Below are 21,647 nucleotides of genomic sequence, written 5' to 3'. Positions count from 1 at the left end.
CCAAAGACCAGGACTGCTATAAACAGGTATTGGGTTGTTTACTTTACCAGCATAACTACGAGGCTTTTGTAAAGGGCAGTTGTTACTTCAAATTTGAAGTATCTATCATATCAGTCTTCCTGTTTGAAACCCTTCAATGCCTTCTCTATGCTCTTAGGAAAAACTCCAAAGTTGTGTTTATGGCTTACAAGGTCCTTTGAAATGTGTCTTCTCCTCATCTCCCTAATCACTCTCTTTTTTTTTTCATTTTACTTTTATTTTATTTTCTATCATCTTACTTTCAACATTTTTGTCTCTTTTCATTAAATATATGTCAACATATATATGTGTGTATACATTTTAAATTTTTTTTATTGCATTTTAGGTTTTGGGGTACATGTAAAGAACATACAAGATTGTCCTCCACCTGGAATCTATGCTTTGGCTTCTTGCAGCTCCCTCATTATGCCAAGAGCTTTACCTGCTCTCTTCTCTTTCTTGGTGTCCCTCTTCCTCTGTCTTTCCTTCCTCTGGGTTGTTGTTCTTCTTCTAAAATAATTATTCCTTCCCCAGATCTTTTTGTCTAGCTTATTCCTATGCAGGCATGAGGGCTTTGCCTGGGCATCATTTTCTCCAGGGACCTTCCCTCATCCGCAGGGTCTCCCCAGTCAGGTGCTCTCTGCACCCCTCTAGCATAGCTTTTACCATACTTCTTTGCGATTGCCCGTTTACATGACAATCTTCCTCATTATACAATTTGAACCAGGTCTATTCCTCATTTCTATCACACATCATAGAGTAGAGATGCTCAATGTATATTGGTTAAATGGCCCAACGATGATATAAATGATGGAGAAACTTCATAGTAATTCTCATAGTCTAACTCGGTCTTAGCCGTGTCCTCCTTTGTTGGTTTCTTCACTCTGTAGAGGGGTGACTAGGCCTTCCTATCAGAGGTAGAGGACAAGAGAGGGATGTAAGGGCCATGGTATCTTTAGAGAAAGCAGGGGGATCATTTCTAACATATAATCCCTGTTCTCTTAACTGTCTATGAAAACAATAATGGGGATCACCCAAAGTAGTAAACACCCAAGATATGTTTACTATTTTAAGGGCCTTGTAGAAATCATATAAAGCCAATGACAAGACTGCATAGGCTAATAAAATAAGAAGGGGCAGAAGGTGTAGTCTGTGTATGAGAGACAATAGTGTGTTCTATGTCTGCTTCTTTCCCTAAAGAAACCACTGGGGGGAATGCACTTCTACTTAGAGGCAGATAGGGCCAAGCAAACAAAAGATCTTGTGTCTCCCTCTCTGACAGAAGTATTTAATTGCTGGTATCATGCTTCCCAGTCCATTGTTCCCCTGTCTGAGCAAATTTAGAAGCCCAAGCCACCATGGAGATATCATATGGACCTCCCAGACTGTGTGAACAAGAAGTAAACCTTGGTTGGGATAAGCCATTCAGGTAAGTTTAATATTGTTAGTTATACTTGAAAAACCAGTTTCTTTTGACTGAAGTGCTATTTTATACTTCTTTGAACCTCCAAGAGGTTGCTTAGTACTTGGCACACGGGAGATATCAAGCATTTGTTGGATAAATAAACGCATGAGTGAATGAACAGAAAATAATTAACTGTGAAGCCATGTAATTGCAGACCATTGCAAATCAGAAAACAGACTTTGAGGATTAAAAATAAAATAAGTGAAATAGATGCCTCCAGACATTGCATTACAAACTCTTCTTATTTCTTGCAGCAGGAGGAAGTAACTTTGCCAACAGAACTCAGTTAAAAACGTAAGTCTTTTATAAGATACTTTGCTCATAAATCTAAGCACTTTGATTGTCTCAGTTATGAACGACTTTCTCTAAAATATCAGGAATGTAGGATTCATTGATATTGGTCTTAGCTACTCGGTGGGATTTAAAATTCAATAATGAATCCAGGAAGTGGTTTGCAATTCACTGGATCAAACAAAGCCTGTCCAATAAGTAGTATTAAATCAGGTGGAGACCAGTTTTCAGAATCTTTTCTCGGCAGACCTTTGCGACTGCATGACCATAGCCTCTCCTGGTTGGAAATAATAGCGTGGCATATGCTGTTATGTGTCTTTGCTTCTGCGTTTGCAAAAGCTCACAGCCTAACGTCAATACTGGAGGCAGGGTCTTTCTTTTCTAGTACATTGATTTTAAATTAAATTAACTTTGATCTTTAGGTCATCTCCCAGATTATAAAAGCTGAATGCCTCATTAATGGTGAAAACAGTAGGAGTAAATGTATCGGAGCAGGTTGAACAAGTTAAGTACTTTGAAATGCAACTAGTGCAAAGTAAGAGTATTGCAAGCTAGCTAATTAAGGGTTATTTCCAGACATGCTGATGAGGAAAAACTGCTTGAGCAGGGTGATTCTTGGAAAATAGTTGGGATCTTCCAAGCTCCTTTCTTGCCTTCTATTCTTTGGGTCCTTCTACTGTGTCACTCAAATTTCATTTACCACTTGAATCATGATGGTCCCCATCTACTCCCACAACATTCTCCACTGTCAGAAGGCTGTATCCGTTATCTATTGCTGCATAACAAATTACCCCAAAACTTACATTTATTTTCTTAAACATTTATTTTCTCATAATTTCTGTAGGTCAGGAATCTGAGCACAGTTCAGTTGGGTCTTCTGTTGCAATGTCTCTCACAGTTTGCTAGAAAGATGCCAATTGGGGCTGTAGTCACCTCAAGGCATGAAAGGAAATCTGTTAGGGAAGAATCTACTTTCAAGCTCAATCATGTAGTTATTGGCAGGATTCAGCTTCTTGCAGGCTGTTGAATTGAGAGGTTTCGGTTCTTTAAGGGCTGTGGGCCACAAACAGCCCCAAGTTCCTTATAGACCTATTCACAGGGCAGTTCAAAACATGATGAATTGATTCATCAGAGCAAGCAGGAAAAAGGGGCCAGAGAGAGAAAATGAGAGTGAGAGTGAGAGAGAGGTAGAGAGAGAGAAAGAGAGAGAGAGAGAGCAAGATGAAAGTCACCGATTTTTATAACCAAATTTTGGAAGTACTATTCCACCTTTTGTTACATTTTATTCATTAGAAGTGTGACACTAGGTTCAGCCTACATTCACAGGAAGTGGGCTTCATGGGACATTAATACCATCAAGTGGAATCATTGGAAGCCATCTCAGAAATTTGCCTAGCATGAAGAGCAAATGCAAGCTAACAGAAAGTACTTCTTAGAGTTTTTCTCTGCTATAGCTCAGTAGAAGAAGAGAATGAAATTGGGTGTGTGGTGGTTCATGCCTGTAATCCCAGCATTTTGGGAGGCTGAAGCAGGTGGATTACTTGAGGTCAGGAGTTCAAGACCAGCCTGGACAACGTGTTGAAACCTGGGGTAGCGGTGGGTGACTGTAATCTCACCTACTTGGGAGGCTAGGCAGGAGAATTGCTTGAACCCAGGAAGTGAAGGTTGCAGTCAGCTGAGATCATGCTGTTGCCCTCCAACCTGAGTGAAGAAGTGAGACTCCGTCTCAAAAAAAAAACAAGAAAGAAATGATAATGAATGGATGTTTATGACTGAGGCAGCTTTTTTAACTGAAGAAAATTATTTGATATGTTTTAACTTTCAAATTAAAGAATTTATATGTATATGCCCAGAAGAGGAATTACTGAGTCATATGGCAGTCCTACTTTTAATCTTTTGAAGAACCTCCATATTGTTTTCCATAATGATTGTACCTCTTTACCTTCCCACCAACAGTGTACAAAGGTTTCCTTTACTCCACATCTTTGCCAACACTTGTTATCTCTTGTTTTATTTATTTATTTTTGAGATGGAGTCTTACTCTGTCACCTGATTTGGAGTGCAGGAGTGAGATCTCAGCTCACTGGAAACTTCACCTCCTGGGTTTAAGCGATTCTCCCACCTCAGCCACCCAAGTAGCTGAAATTACAGGCATGTGCCACCACCCTGGGTAATTTTTTTGTATTTTTAGTAGAGATGGGGTTTCGCCATGTTGGCCAGGCTGGTCTCAGACTCCTGACCTCAGGTCTCAGACTCCTGACCTCAGGTGATCAACCCAACTCAGCCTCCAAAAATGCTGGGATTACCGGCTTGAACCACCGCACCCGGCCCTTCTTGTACTTTTTGTAATAACCATCCTAGTTGGTGTGAAGTGATACCTCATTGTGCTTTTAATTTGTATTTCCCTGGTAATTACTGAAGTTGAGCAGCTTTGCCTATATCTATTGGCCATTTTTATGTCTTTTTGGGAGAAATGTCTATTCAGGTTAATTGCCCATTTTAAAGTCAGATTATTTTATTGTATTGTATTTTTTGCTATTGAATTGTATATGCTCCTAATATATTTTGGATATTAACCCCTTATCAGATTCATGGTTTACAAATATGTTTTTACCAATTTGTAGGCTGCCTTTTTATTTTGTTGATTGTTTTCTTTTCTGTGTAGAACCTTTCTTTTTTGTTGTAGTGTCATTTGTTTATTTTTTTCTCGACTGAGTTTTTGGTGGGATATTCAAAAATAATTCCCAAGCCCAGTGTTTTTGGCCATATTTTCTTCTAGGAATTTTATAGTTTCAGGTCTTATATTTAGGTTTTGAACTCATTTAGAGTGGATTTTTGTGTATGTTATAAGTCTCCAATTTCATTCTTTTACATGTGAATATACAGTTTTCCCAGCACCATTATTGAAGAAATCATCCTTTCTCCATGTGTCTTCTTAGTTCCATGTTAAAAATTAATTTACTGCATGTGCTTGGATGTATTTCTGAGTCTGTATTCTGTTCTCAGCAATCTCTCTTCTGACTGTATATCCAAAGGGTGTGAGATAAGCAGCTCATAGAGATGTCTGTGCTCCCATGTTCATTGCAGCATTATTCACAGTAGCCAAGATATGGAATCAACCAAAATGTTCATTGACAGATAAACGGGTAAAGAAATTGTGGTACACACACACACACACACACACACACACACTCACACACACACACACACACACCCCAATATACATGCATTGCAATATTATTCTGCCTTCAAAAAGCAGGGGATCTTGCCTTTTCCAACAACATGGATGAACCATAAGGACATTATATGAAAGTGAAATAAGTCAGACACAGAAGTAAAAATACTATGTGATTTCTCTTATAGTGGAAACTTTGAAAAAAAAAAGGATAATTCATAGAAACAGAGAGTAGATTGGTGGCTACCAGAGCCAGAGGTATTAAGGAAGTGGGTAATGGAGAGATGTAGCTCAAAGGGTATAAAGTTGCAGTTATGTGGAATGACTAAGTCTAGTAGCCTAATGCATGGCATGGGACTCTAGTTAATAATATTGCATTGTATACTGCAAATTTGCTGAGAGAATAGACACCAGGTACTTTTACCACATGCACACATGCAAAGATAGCTATGTGAGATGATGAATATGTTCAGTAGCTTGACTGTAGTAATCATTTCACTCTATCTATGTATAACCAAACATGTGCATCTTAAACACACGCAATAAAAATTAAAGGAATTTTGCATTTCACATCATCTATTCTATAAGAGTTACTATACATACTGTACTTATTATATTCCAGGGATTCTTCCAAGTGCTTCATATGTATTAACTTGTTTTATTCTCAGACAAAACAATTCTACAGAACATTATCTCCATTTTAAAGAGTTGGAGACTGAGGTGAAGGTGGGTTCAATGAGGTGCTCAAGATTACTCACCTGGTTAATAAAAGAATCAGGATTCGGCAATAGAAGTGCAAAGTCGGCAATCAAAGTGCAAAGTCCAGGTTGTTATCGATCATATTTTACTTTCTTTCTACAATGTTTTGAATTACGTGCTATTATAGGCTGGATTTGTATGCCCCTGAAATTCATACGTAGAAGTCCTAATCTCTAGTACCTCAGAATGTAATCATACTTGGAGAAAGGCCTTGAAATAGATAATTAAGCTTAAATAAGGTCATTGGTGTTGAGTGCTAATCAAATAGAACTAGACACCTTCTAAGAAGAAGAGATTAGGACACAGACACACACAAACAGGGAAGCCCATGTGAAGACACAGGAAGACGATGACCATTTACAAGCCAAACAGAGGAAGGCAGAAAAAAAAACCACTTCTAACACCTTGGTCTTGAACTTGTAGCCTCCAGGACTGTGAGGAAATGCATTTCTGTTGTTTAAGCCACCTGGTCTGTGGTATTTGTTATGGCTGTCCCAGCAAACCAATACACCTGTCATCAGAAATATTAATATCCCAGGATGGTGTGCCATTTTGTGTCTGGACTTTTCAGTATCCCCTGATATCCTCCAGTTTTATGAGCATGGGTGTTACAGAAAGCACTTGGGATTTGGCAGCCAAAGCAAGAATTACCGTTAGCAAAATTAGGCAAGCCCCATAACTTCCCTATAAAGTGGATCTAATAATGTCTACCTCACAGGGTTGTTGAGAGGATTAATGAGATAATGTGAAAGTGCCTGGCACAGTAGCTGACATGTGTTGAATCCTTAGTAAATGTCATTTATTCCTTAAACAGCAAGTCACATGTTCAAGTAATTACTGAAGACACATAACAGAAGTATGCCCTTTGCTCACTCTTCCTCTATGTCCATGCAGTCCCAGAAAGAGATGAAAAACATATTCCCAGTTTTTCTTCAGTACAGGCATTCTCTATATTGGTTCACTACAATTGTTCTTCATCCTGGTCCAGACCTTTACTACTATTTTCATGTAAGTGCAAAATATCAAGAGAACTCCAAAATGGCCCAGCTTACAGTCTTCTATGAATTCTTTAGACTGCAGATGATTTAGAAAAATATGACTTACTATAAGAACAACAAAAATTCCACCAGAGTGGGATCCAGTTTAATTCAACCAGGGCCTACTGAGTACCTAAGGTGCAGACAGTAAGCTATTTCCTATAAACTCTCACCCAACCACTAACACAATAAAGGCAATCTCACCTTGCAGCAAAGCCAGAATAGTTGTAAGAACAGGGAAGATCTTGATTCCCTGGCATTTTATATTGATCAGATCACATTTGAAACCGTTTTCAATTGTGGACACTCTTTTTAAATATATAATTAACAAAGGATATAGTGTTCACTGGATAGTGAGAACTCTAGGTAAAAAGTTACTTAAATAAATGGGGACAATGAATCAGAAAGTAAAACCTAGGGAAGAAACTTTAAGTGCTTAAAATTCTTTCACTTTGAAGGTCTCATTCCTCGTGCTCCTGGTAACAAAACTGCAACTAATAGTGAGGCATAATTCAATTCGTGAAAACTACAAATTTTTGCTGAGGACCGAATTGTATCTCCTCACCCCCACTCAACCAAATTTATATTCTGAAGCTTTAACTCTCAATGTGAGTGTTTTTGGAGCTAGAGCTTTTAAAAGGTAATTGAGGTTAAAGGAGATCATAAGGGTAGGATCATAATCCAATAGAATTAGTGGCCTTATAAGAAGAGGAATACTCTCTCTCTCTCAAGAAAAGTCCATGTGAGGACATAGTGAGATGAGAGTTTAAAGCCAGGAAGAGGACCCTCACTAGGAAGTGAAGCAGCTGGCATCTTCATCTTGGACTTCCCAGCCTTCAGAACTGTGAGAAAATAACTTGTTGTTTTAGCCACCAAGTCTATGTTATTTTGTTATGGTAGCCCAAGCTGCCTAAGGAAATGTCTAAAAGCTAAAACTGAATAATTTCATGAGCACTGAATACCAAGCAGGGGCCTTGATGCATGTGTGTTAGGGCAAACTATAGGAAGCATTTCCAGGGCAGGTCAGAGGTTGGCGTGGCTGACTTCTATGGTCTCTTTCTCCTCTGAGTTTCTATGATTTCCCAGTCTTCAAAGCCAGATAGATACAGAACCCCAGGTTCCTCCACTTGCATCACCATCTTCTCACTTTATGGAGGATGGAGACTTGACAAATTGGTTTCATCTCTTGTGTCAACTCTAATTACTGCCTGGAACACTGTTTTGGGAAGGGTTTTGAAGTGATAAGGGAAAAAAATCCATCATAGAAAAAGCTAATATTTATTGGACACTTGTCATGTACCAGGTCCTATTCTAAACATGGTATTTGTTTTAATTTACTTTATACTTGCAACAACTCTATGAGTTGAATTAATGCGAAAATTTTTTCTCTTTCTTTCTCCTTTCTTTCTTTTTTTTTTTGACATAGTCTCGCACTGCCGCCCAAGCTGGAGTGCAGTGGCATGATCTCAGCTCACTGCAACCTCTGCCTCCTGGGTTCAAGTTGTTCTCCTGCCTCAGTCTCCCAAGTAGCTCAGATTTCAGGCACCCTCCACCATGCCCAGCTAATTTTTTGTATTTTTAATAGAGTTAGGGTTTCACCATGTTGGCCAGGCTGGTCTCAAACTCCTGACCTTGTGATTTGCCTGCCTCGGCCTCCCAAATTGCTGGGATTATAGGAGTGAGCCACCCCACCCACCACGAATAGTATTTTTATAAGAATGTCAAGACACAGACGAGCAACTACTCAAAGGCCACATGGCTAGTAAATGGCAGCATCAGATCACACACCTAGTAGTTTGGCTCAAGAGCATGCCAATGACATCACACTGTAATATCTTTCCAACAACCCATTTGCAATATTTATCATGAGTGGTAGGGGGTGAAGAGGTATGTGCTTGGAAGGCAATCAGGATCTACTTTGGAGAAAACTCAAACTAAGACAAGTAGGCATAAAATATTTTTATTTGAATGTCATAGTTATTCAGACCCAAATCAAAAAATTTTCAGACGACTTAATAATTGAAGATCAGATCTGTGCTCAGTAACCCAGACACAATAAACTACAAGGAAGCTGTGTTTGGAATTCCAGGATTTCTTCCAGAATTCTGTTTGGAGCCATGTTGTACCAGTTCATGCTGTGATTGGTGGTAGGAATAGGTAACACCAGTTATTAAACCATATTTCTCTGACTTTGCAGCCATCCACGATTGCAGGAACTCCAACTTCCCTCTTAATCTAATTCTCCCCTCCAGACACCTATTTATTGAAGTATGCTAGCAATCACATATGCTCAATAGTTGCTCCAGACACCTCATTCCTTCCGTTAGCTCTCCTTTCTTGCTGTAGCTCCCTGTGTCAGTATCTGCTTGAGTTTTTTCATGCAATCTCTTGTTCAAAATGTTGATAGCTACAAAACTATTTCCTTTCCCATCTTGTCACCTAACTGTCTCCTGAAGGTAATGTCATTGTCTTTTTCTTCTGTGGTTGAGATTTGCTGATTTCCTCAGTTAACCATGTCTGTTGAATACTCTAACAATAACCCCTAAATCTGACACATGACAGTAGGTTTTTCCCTATAGACAAGCACAGCCCTTTCTTCAATTAGCTCCAAAGGATAATTCCCAATAGCTCATGTCCCTCAGTGTCTGGCAGATTAACGAGAGACAGGCAAATGGGAGACACTGGCTTGCAAAATAACCTTTCCAAACCAAGCATTCGTTGTGAATACACCTGATTTTTTACACAATTTGAAGAAAATTTCATGTCCCTCCCTGCACAAGTCTCAATGTGTCTCATTTTAGAATTTATTTAAAATAATGCCTTCTACCAAATTGGCCTCAAGAGCCCTGTATCATTTCTCCTTCCAAAATTTTCTTGTGTTCTCTTTATTGTAGAGAAGGCTAAGGAGAGATGATAAAAATCTACAATTCTTGATGCTGCATTTTAAAATCCAAAATGTCAAAACCAAACAAAGTAGGTCAAGGCTTCTCCATATTTAGCAGACACTAGTGCTTTTCCATATCAGCAAATATTAAAGTTGATAGATAATCAAAAGTGTGATATCTTTTTTTAGTGTAAGAATATGGTACAAGGGGCTAACATTCTATTTTTATCTTAGTCAAAGAAATGGAACAAATCCAACTATATAACTTTACTGCTTATGAATGTATAGATGAACATTTTGTACATTTAAATAAAGGTACTTTCGTTTGCATTTATTTGGACAATGAGTAATAGTTAAACACATCCAACGCATTAATTATCAGTGAAGTCTGTTCAAATACAGCCTGTGATTAAGTTCACAAAACCTTCAGGGGTTTGAAGCAATATTTAAAATTCTCATAGTACAAAATGGAAGAATGTGCAAGGAGAAATAATACTTGAATTCAAGACTAGAGGTATCTGGGGAAAACTGCAAGTCTTTGGTTTATTTTGACTTTGAAAGTTATGAATATCCTGCATTATTCTGGGTCTTAATAATACTCAGTTGGACAAACATAATAAAATGTGTAAGTAAAATTAAGTGATGGTGCTACTATTCCTTCTAATAATAGCAATTCTAATATCTAGGATGCGTGCTATGTTTCTTTAATGAAGAAGAAAAATGTAAAGACCTCTAAAGCAGGTCAACATTTAATATAATGAACAATTTTTCTAAATTCACCTTACTAATATCAGTCAATGACTTTATCAACTACTTGCAGGATAAAAGATGCTGCTGTTAGTTAGCGGAGACAGGCACGGGTTGAAGGATTTCAACTTGGGAAAGATTGCAACCTGAAGCCTCAAATCTCTCATCTCCTTCCAAATATGCCACCTGCCTCCTTACAGTATGAGAAGAGAGTTATAGTGATACCTATGTGAAATTGGATTTTTTCCTTGATGAGGATGTCTTCTGAATCCAATCCTGGAGCCATTAAGAACTGGATTCCCTAGAGTTCATGATGTTATGTACAGTCAACAGCCAAATGCCGTCCTTCAAAGTAGGGAACATTGAGTTTGGAGCAATTGCTCTACCATTTACAGGGCACTGGCTGGTAACCTTGCCCTGAAAGCCATTCGTGAACTAGAAATGCCTGACATTGGCTTTGCATTCATGATGCTGCATCCATTTCTGTTTTGGATATAGGACTCACTGAACCCAGGTCTCGGAGTGTTTGCAGTGAACTCATCCTGCATCCCCTCTGCAATCTCTAATTTCGACTCTAGCTGTGTCTCAAGTACCCTGGCTCTGTCATTAGGCCTATCAAACCTTATTTCCATCTAAATTCTTCCCTAGTAAAAGAACTTCCTCCCACCCCTAACCATTGGTTATTTGGCATCAACAGTCTCCTAATCTAAATCATGGGTTCTACATCTGTTATTTGCTCGGGTCACCATCCGCTTGCCAGGAAGAGCAGCCCTACATGGAATGCAGGTTGACCTCTTGTGTCTGAAAGTACTCCTTCTGATGCATTTATTTTTCTCTTCTATTTCTCTTTGGTGAAATGAAAACTAAATGTATAAGATTAATTAAAGGTGGTGGCAGCGGAGGAGGAGGAGGAAGGAAGAAGAAGAAATCATATAGGAGGAGATTGCTTACAAGGTTGCTGACATAATAATTCATAATTCCTGTGAAATGGTTAACATCTCTTGCTAAATGGAAGCTCATGGAAGAGTCCAATTTTTTCTTATCACTCAGATATCACCTCTTCCTCCCCCAATAAGTGACTGTTACATCAGAAAGCCAGATTCAATTGTGTATATATACATCGATGTAGGATATACTTATATACATAGGATATTTATAGGATTATATACATAATGTTTCTATATGTATATCTACATCTAACCATATATACATGTAGATATCTATATTATATAGATATATCTTAACACAGCTATATTATATATATATTTATATTATATTTTAATATATCTATATTATACCTTAATTTATCTATATTATATAGATATCTATTAATCTATCTATATATAGTGCTTCTTTGCAGCATATACATATATATACACACACATAATAGAAATCCAACAAACCATAGATTTTTAAAAGCTGACAAATACCACAAATATTGCAAAAAATAACAGCATTTATAGTACTCAACTACTTGACACATTTCTATAATATTCTTGGCTACATATTCTCTGATTGCTTCTTCAAGTAGCAATGGTTTTGAAATGTTGTTATTTCTAGAGAAAATTTAAAAAATCAGACTTTCAGCATTATTGATTAATATCTGTTTTTATTGTTAATAATTTGGAAGTTTTATCCTTAACACCAATTACTGGTACTATCTCACAAATTTAAGAAAATTGTTATCAAGTTTCTGTTATATACAATCTATTAAGATGTATCTACTCTTTGAAATACTAGTATGTGATAAATTCTCTTTCTTATTAGCGCCATCAAAAAAAATCTTTGTAACCTTTGTGATTGCAAATACCATATTATAATGAATATATTCCTGACAGAAGAGAAATTCTGTTCTGATCAGATATTAATGAGAAGTGAAAGCCCCTTTTCAATTTTACATGTCTACTAATAATATCTATATGTAACTCTATCTACATCTACATATCTATATTATGTAGATATATCTTACTATATCTATCTTATATTTATATAATATATTTATAGTATAGGTTTTCCATGGACCAGCTCCTGGTTCCACACAGTTGCAACCATGTTTCCCCTTCAGGACCCACATTCTTCCTGTGCCACTGGGCACGCTCATATCACGGTGGTATGGAGCTTGTGTCTGCCCCTTGGTGTCATGAAACTAAGTTAGTTTGTGTAATGAATGAGAGGAGTGTGCCTGGAAGCCATTTCATCATCAGAGAGAACAGCGGTAACTTGACTTCACACAGAGGGAACTGAGCTACACAAATACATTCACTAAACACAAATTATTGTATGATTAATTCCATTTTCCCTTAGTCAGATTCCCAAATTATCTGCAGTTACATCAACAATATCTGACTTGAAGGATAGTATGACAGAGTGGAGAGTGGTGTGGAAAGAACCCATGGCTTTCAGTGATTGTTGTTATTTTGTTTTTGCGAATTTTACACATTTACAGAAACCTAGAAAGGAGGGGGTACAAGTGAAGGTTTCCAAAACTTCACTTCGTTAGCTTTATGTTAAATCCAACTCTCTTCCAGCCAGCATCTTCATGAGTGCTTAACAAAGATGGGAAGCTAAACTCACCCATAAAATGTTACTGATGATGACTTAGCATTTAAAGACTATTCTTTGAGAGAAAACATTATCAAAGACTAGAGATAAAGCATACTTAGTAATTAGGGCCCTAAAGCAAGGTACCATATAGACATTTCTCATGTCAACTGGTGGGAATGTCGAAGAACACTCTACAAGAAAAAACCAAATGGATATGGTAGTATTCCCATGGATCTAGTTTCTTATTGAGGAGAAACTGTATTTTACTGTCAGACACAAAATATCTCATTTATAATTTATTGAATATTGTGACACAATTCAAAAAATACATCTTTGGTCTTTGTCCCTTGTTCTGACACAAAGCTTCTAAAACCCCTGCAATTTCCTGAGTGATGGGGTTGACAAAAATATTTCACAAAGAGCTCCTAAATCCTGTGCACTTTTTTCAGTGATATTAGAATCTCTTGTTCTAATGAGATGACTCTTAGTGTACTCATAAATAGCTTCAGGATAAGGGCTGATCATCAGAAAGACCAAGCCATGATTAGAAACTTGAAACCGTCAGCCCCATTCCCTATCATATGGGGAGGAAAGAGGAACTGAAGATTGAGTTAATAATCAATCATGCCGATATAATAAGGCCTCCAGAAAAATCCCTAAGCTTTGGAATTTGGAGAGCTTCTAGGTTGGCAAATGCACCCACAAGTCAGAAGGGTAGCATACCCCAGTCCATGGGAACACAAGTTTCTGTTCTTAGGACTCTTCTGGACATGACCCCATATACTTCTTCATCTGGCTGTTGATTTATAGCCTTTATAATATCCTTTGTAATAAAAGTGTTAAGTAATGTGTTTCCCTGAATTCTGTGAGCTGTTGTAACAAATTATTGAACCTGGGAGGAGGATTATAAGAACCCCTCATTTGTAGCTAAGTTGGACAGATATGTGGGTACCCTGGGCAACCAGTACTTGTGACTGGCAGTAGGGCAGTCTTGCAGGACTGAGCCCTTAACCTATGAGGTCTTTCTTAACTCTGAGTAGTCAGTGTCAGAATTGAATTAAGTTTTAGGACACTCAGTTTGTGTCTGGAAAGTTGGAGAACTGGTTGGTACAAGGAGAAAAATTCCCATGCCTTTATTATCAAAAGTGTGAGCAGAGAAACAGTTTTCTTTTAGATATAAGAATGTGCCAAAAAGTCATGGTGGTTTGTGTCTGTAATCCCAGCACATTGGGAGGTTGAGGCAGGAGGATTGCTTGAGTCCAGGAGTTGGAGACCAACCTGGGCAACATAGAAAAATCCCATTTCTAAAAAAAGGGAAAAAAAAAACACAGGCATGTTGACATGCACCTACAGTTCTAGCTATTCAGAAAACTGAGACAGGAGGATCGCTTGAGCCCAAGAGTTTGAGGCTTCAGTGAGCTATGATCACACCACTGCAATTCAGACTGGATGACAGAGTGAGAGACCCTGTCTCTTGAAAAAAAAAAAAAAAAAAAAAGGAAAAAAGGAATATACTTTAGAACATACATAGTTTTTATCCTTTAGTATAGATTTCAGTCATTCTCAAATTCTTTGTTGTCCATAAATCCTCGGGGCAAGTGACTGAGCTTTATGGACACTACATCACTAGCGTAGTCTTGATTTTGACTAAACCAGGATAAATAGCCCCTATATAGTATTCTGTCTTAATAAGACTTACTTGCTGGGTATGCTGCAAGTTACAGAAAGAGAACATATTTCAAAGACTGAAACGATCACCTGCAGTATGAGTACACTATTTACAATGACTAAACCTGGATATTCTAAACTGAAAACATAAAAGTATGGTGGCTCTTCAGGTGGTACATAAAAACTGGAGCAAATGAAGAAAATGATGACAGTAGATCCCACAAATGGATGAATATGCTCTGTGATAAAATTTAAACAAGATTTAAAATGTTAATTATAAAATCTATGACGGTTGATTATGAAATGAATCACTTCTCTGTTACAAAGGAGATACAGAAAAATACCGAATCACTGTAAGAAAGAGATTCCCTTGTTGAATAAAACTAAGTGTGAGATGTATGGGAGTCATGAAATCAATGTAGAGAAATAGAAGCATAAGTTACTAGCACAAGATCCTAGAGGATATGCCCTTGCTTCTCAAATGCTTACCTCGAGTTATTGATGGAATCATGTTTGCTTTATATACATATCTATTTCTTATGTGTATAATTAAGAATTTGTTAAAGAAATCTAGGACTGACAAATACCAAAAGGAGGTTACCTAAATTCTTTTTCTTTGTGATAAAAATATCTCCAGGCTGCGGCTGGTGCTGGAGCCCGCGGAGGGCCTCGTGGGAGGAGGGCCGCAGGGACTGAGCGAGTGACAGACGCACCACCCGGCAATCCTGCAACCTTTTAGGACCTCCATGGACCCTCTACATGAGTGTAAAATAAGGCAAGCAGATTCAAATGCAGCAGCTATTCCACACACAGTGGAAGATATTCAAGGAGACAACAGATGGATATCTCAGCACAACAGATTTGTCCTGGATGGTAAAGACAAAAAGCCTAATGTTCTGTTTGTGGAAGACCCCATGGTGCAGTTAATGCAGCAACATGAGATATGGCGAGAGCTTTTTTCCCTACTTCACAGAGGAAGTAAGGAAGATACAAGACATGTTTTGTAGAAACTACGGAATAGAGAACTGGAGAATATTAAACTTAAGGTAATTGCTGTCTAGGTAGGAACAGACAACCATGAAAATGCAGTAAAAGAGTTAGAAGGTGAGATCAAGGCCATCATTCACTTTATCAGTTTATCAACACAAGACAGCCACAAGTCAAATTCTTCTATTGGACTTGTTACCTCAAGGTGAGAAGCCCAACCCTTTGAGGCAAAAGGTGAACCAGCTTCTCAAGGTTTCCCCATTAAAGCTTTCCCATGTATAGGTCTTGCATACAGACAGGGGCTTCATGCACCAGGACAGTGCCATCTCCTGCCACGATATATTTGATTTTTTGCAGCTTACAGGATAGGGCTATCCAAAGATCTACAAAGCCCTCGGTGAACTGATCATGCAGCTGATGGAGGAAACACCCACAGAGAAACAAACCATTATTGCCTGACTGGCTCCCATCAGTGTTAATCTCTTCCCAGCTTCCTCCATCAGTTATGTCACTGGCACTGCAGAATCCATCTCTTTCTCAAGATACTTTGCATTGCAGAATGCAATGTTCAGATCTAGTGTTTAAAGGGGTAGAGGGATTTACACTGATCCTGCATGTAGAAAGTTTACTAGACCCAGGAGTAAAATTAGCCTAGGAAGATCGTTGTTTAAATTTATCTGAAACCAGAAGGGCACTTTTTAGTTGTATGTGTGATACATTTGTTGAATTATCACTGTTTTTCCTAGGACAATATCAAGTTCAAGTACTGAACAACATGAAGATTTCTTTTCTTGGCTTTGCTTTCTATGGCTTATGTCATATATAATAATTATCAGAATCATATCTACTTTGCTTAAAAACAAATTTTTTAATTTCCATTTTTAAAGTTCATAATTTAGCCCTTTTTGTTATTTGCTTTATTCATATGTATCCTCAATATTTTCTTAACATGTAGCAACAGATTGAACATGCCTGCCATTCAAATATGAGATATGCTATAGTTACAAGGGAATTTGTTCTACATTCTTAATCCTTCCGATGTTTAGCAGTGAAAAACAAATTTTGCCCCATACAAGGAATCCTTTGGAAGATCTCTTTTCTTTTCTTTTTTTTTTTTTTTCCTGAAATGGAGTTATGCTTTTGTTGCCCAGGCTGGAGTGCAATGGCTCAATCTAAGCTCACTGCAACCTCCACCTGCCAGGTTCTCCTACCTCACCCTCTGGAATAGTTAGGATTACAGGCACCCACCACCACACCTGGTGAATTTTTTTGCATTTTTATTAGAGAGAGGTTTCACCATGTTGGTCAGACTGGTCTTGAACTCCTGACCTCAGGTGATCCGCCCACCTCAGCCTCCCAAAGTGCTGGGATTACGGGTGTCAGCCACTGTGCCCTGCTAGAAGGTATCATTTTTATGTTGCTAAATATCATGTCTATAATAAACCTACACCTGCAGCCTTTCCTCTTCTCTGAAGCATAAGCCCCCACCATTTACTCTCATGATATTACCAATTTAGAACTCATTCTTGTGTGGTGTTCTGTACTATAGAGTCTGTTTAATGCTGCCCATATTCAGAGTTCTGGTTTGTTTTCTTTGTTTTTCCCTTAAAATCTGTTATAGTTTCCTTTTTTGGAAAACAACAACAACAACTCAGCTTCCTATTCCATAATACCTGCCACTATTTCAAGTTTTATTATATCCCAAGGTGTATATTTTATCTTTTATTGACTTTGTTTTTTAACTAAAGCAGTAAAAAAAAAAGTTTGGTCTTTTCTCATGGGGAAACAAATGAAGCTGCTCGTCAGAATAGACATTCTACTTTTATCCCACCAGTTTAGTAAAAAAGAACTAGATTTGTTTAACTTTTAAGGTTTCTCATTAACGTATCTTCACCTGAGAATTGCCTTCAAGAGAGCTCTTTATAATCTTAATGTTTGCTTGAGCTGCAAGAACTGCCATGTAAAAATAAATAATGGGACAATAGATGGTATACTGTTCAATATACCTATGGAATATGTATAAACTGGATGTACAGACAGATATTTTGAAATGGACCAGATGGGTGTTAAAGTAACCCATCAAAATATGCTCTGCAGTGATTATGCTTAATGTTCAAATTCAATAACCAAGGTACATGTTTTATGTTCTGCTCGCAAGGCAAATGGCTGTGCTTTTGTGTGCTGGAGGAGAGGTTTCTGATTTGTACTAAGACCCACTTCTGATGGAGAGGGATAAAAGTTGGGCTGATTTTTCTCTAGTCAAGACTCCTTCCAGATTTTTTTTGTCTTTAAAAAAATACACACTTTAAAAACTGTATCATGTCTTTATTAATAATAGAAAATACACATGGTGCTCACTAAATTGGTTTACTACATTACATTTTTTTCTTGGTAGTCCAGATTCTTGAGTTTTTCAAGACAGATTTTTATTTCTTATTTTTATTTTTAGCTGAGGTATAGTTGTATAGGAAGGAGAATTAAGCAAGAATTTTGTGTGTGTGCAAAGACTATTTCCTATCCAGGTCTTTATCTGTTTGTCAGATGGTGAGAGTATGGTCCAAATAAACACATTAGGTTACTACTAAGCATGCGATTTTAGCTTCTCTCTTGACAGAGGATCAAATATCCCTTTGTGGCCGGGCGCGGTGGCTCAAGCCTGTAATCCTAGTACTTTGGGAGGCCGAGGCGGGCGGATCATGAGGTCGAGAGATCGAGAACATCCTGGTCAACATGGTGAAACCCCGTCTCTACTAAAAATACAAAAAATTAGCTGGGCATGTTGGCGCGTGCCTATAATCCCAGCTACTTGGGAGGCTGAGGCAGGAGAATTGCCTGAACCCAGGAGGCGGAGGTTGCGGTGAGCCGGGGTCGTGCCATTGCACTCCAGCCTGGGTAGCAAGAGCGAACCTCCGTCTCAAAAAAAAAACAACAACAAAAAAAACAAATATTCCTTTGTGAGCCGAGCTTCCGCTTTTTTGCTTATGTATGTAAACTTCAGATGTTACTACATTCTATATCTACCATAGCCATTCAAGCAACAGTATTCTAATCATGAGCCTTTTAAATAAAAATCTGCCTTGCTTTGATGTTTTGTCACACAATTCTTAATCCATCTTTTATGACTCTTCTCTTTATTTGATCCCTCTTTAGTTGTACAGCTCAGTTTAGCTCATCTTCTATAAAAATGTGTTGTATCAGTCAAGAATATATTTAGCTGCAAGTAGCAGAAACCCCTAACACATAATATCTTTAAAAGGAAAGGGATTTACCTGTCTCCTACAACAAAAGCACAGGGGTAGTTAGTTAGGGCAGGTTAGTGGGGCTCAGTGATGTTATTAAGACTCCATCTATTTCCCCAGTATTTCCTCCTCTGTTATCCATAGCACAAGGCCTTCTTCAGCATGTGTGTAATCTCACAGACACAAAATGGATGCTGCACCTCATCTTGTTCATGTTACATGCAGAATGATGCAGAAAAAGACTGCAATCCTCTCATCAAGTGATGGAATCTATTTCCTTACCCATTGAGTCTGGTTTGGCCTTGTGACATGCCATGACCAATAGAATGTGAAGGAACCAGCCACAAGAAGCCTTTCATGCTTTTAAAATCTGCTTTGGTGCCACCAAAACAGCCTGCTAGAGGAAGAGAGGCCATGTGGAGCAGAGACTGGCTATTCCAAGTGAGGCTACACTAGATTGGTGGGCCCTCAACTGACCCACATCTCACCACAGCACATGTGTGAGCCAGCCAAGATTCTAAGAGCTCCCCAGCTAAGCTCCACCTAACTTGATGACTTGAGGAATCATGAGCTAAATAAATGGTTGTTTTAAGCTGCTAAATCTTGAAGTATGTTTCTATGCAGCAAAAGCTTGCTAATACACATGGGCTCTTCAGAATTGCACCATCCCACCCCATCTGCATCTGCAGTATCCTTGACTTAAGGGACTGCCTTTCTATTCCGGCTGAATGCTCACCTCTCATTCTTCATTAGTAGAAATTGAGGGGAGCTATTGGCTTCTTTCTGTGGAACTCATTTCACCAGTTTTGGACAGTCCCACAATGAGCCCAGGTGGCTTTCTCCTAGGCATGTCCTACACATGACCTCACATTTTTAGCTCAGATTAATCTGGAGGAGCAAGCTGCCTAGCATAGGCACCCTTTCTTGTCTTCAGATGTTGTTGTGGGTGAAAGATCCCAATATAGTATCCCACAAACTTAGAGGATAGTTATCATTCTCTGAATCATCTTAAATTCCCTCTCTATTGGCTTGAGGTGGAGATGGAAGTACCCCTCCTACACTTCAGTAAATGAGTGGGACTCATGACACACCAGCTGCCTCCAAAACTCCTCTGCAGTCTCCAGTAATCCAACCATTGCTACCCTCCTTTTTTAAGAGACAAGGTCTCACTCTGTCACCCATGCTGGACTGTGGTGATGAGATCCTAGTTAATTGCAACCTTGAACTCCTGGATTCAAGTCGTTTTCCTGCATCAGCTTCTTGAGTAGCTAGGACTACAAGTAGGCACCAGCATGCCTGAATATTTTTTTGGTGTGTGTAGAAATAGGGTCTTACCTCTTGCACATGCTAAGAATCTTTTAACAGATTTTTAAATTAACATCCATTTCAAATTCTACATCATGGTTTCTCCTCACATCAGATGTGACAGCAACTTCCATTTTATCATCCTTTACACTGAGATAAAGTAGTCCCCACATGCAGATTTTAAGTTTATTAGCAAATACTAGAGTCATTTTGGGATAGAGGCAGAGAGGGTAGGAAGTTAGATAACTGCTTTTCAGAACTCAGAACTGAACAGAAAGCATGCCATATCTTAATTCAAATTTTAATCACAAAACTTTAAATTCACTTGAACATTATCCTTACCACTTGGGATTCAAAGCTACCTGAAGGACTATAAACAAAAGATAATGAATGCCAGCAAAGAGGTGTCATAAACGTTGAGACGATTCCTGCTGGGGTGCGGCAGAAAGCAGCTGCCCTACAATGTCTGTTCTGATTTAACATCTTCATTCATAAGGCAGAATAGGGAACAGACAGCACACTGATGAAATTCACAGATGGTACTCATTTGGGAGATATTATGAATACCAGGGATATCAGAGAAATGATACAAAAGGACCTAGAGAAGGAATAACAATGAGACTTGACTTTGAAAATGCAAAGCGATATGTCAGAGTGTAAAAAAGGAAATCTTCAACACTTAAATAGCAGGGAGAAACTGGAAGTCAGTGTTGAAAGTGATATCAAGTTAGATAATGGAGTGAAATTTAACATTGGAAACTTTAAAATCTAGCAGTAAAATTACTTGTATATTTTTAAGTCGTCTTTAATCACTGAAGACTTAATTAGGTATCCTTCCTATGGGCTCCTATAGCCCTAACTTGTCACATTGTTTTTACACATTACATTTGATTTGTTTATCCTTCCCTCCAGACTTTGAGCTTCTTGAACAGAGACTGGGTTACGTTCATCACTGTAAACTTGGAGTCTGCCCCAGTGATGAGCACATGAGAGGCACTGGATGAATACTTCTTGAAGGTAAATATGAACTACTTCCAATAGCATCTCTTTGTATTGAATGCAATGATGCAAAGTTATCTGGTAACATTTGGATTTCAGAACACTATAAGTAAAGAGAAAGGGTTATGAAGAGTTAGTAATAATACCAACTTTCATTTGTATAGATTTTTCATAATCATTGTTTGAAGAGAAAATAGAAAGACTTTAACTGTTATATTTAAAAGAGACAGAGAGGGCCAGGCACAGTGGCTCACACATGTAATCCCAGTGCTTTGGGTGGCTCAGGTGGAAAATTTTCTTAAGGCCAGGAGTTGGAGACCAGCCTGGGCAACATGGTGAGACCCTGGCTCTACAAAAAATAAAAAATTAGCTATTTGTGGTTACGCGTTCCTGTTGTTCCAGCTACTTGGGAGACTGAGGTGAGAGGATCACTTGAGCCTGAGAGGTGGGGGCCTCAGTGAGTCATGATTGCACCACTGCACTCCAGCCCAGGTGACAGAGCAAGACCCTGTTTCAAAACATAAAAACA

General features: G+C 38.4%; 1 pseudogene across 1 annotated transcript; it reads left to right on the top strand.

The window, feature by feature from the left end:
- The first annotated feature begins 1,311 nt into the window (after nt 1–1,311).
- On the top strand, nt 1,312–15,934 carry LOC103795373 (platelet-activating factor acetylhydrolase IB subunit alpha2 pseudogene; annotated as a pseudogene). The gene is made up of 3 exons (XR_013522385.1): nt 1,312–1,447; nt 1,738–1,777; nt 15,226–15,934. The product of XR_013522385.1 is annotated as a platelet-activating factor acetylhydrolase IB subunit alpha2 pseudogene (transcript).
- Nucleotides 15,935–21,647: the final 5,713 nt, after the last annotated feature.

This window comes from Callithrix jacchus, chromosome 9, assembly GCF_049354715.1.
Source record: "Callithrix jacchus isolate 240 chromosome 9, calJac240_pri, whole genome shotgun sequence".
NCBI classification, from domain to species: Eukaryota; Metazoa; Chordata; class Mammalia; order Primates; family Cebidae; genus Callithrix; species Callithrix jacchus.
Note: the sequence above shows the minus strand (reverse complement) of the source record. Positions and strands in the feature narration are given on the sequence as shown.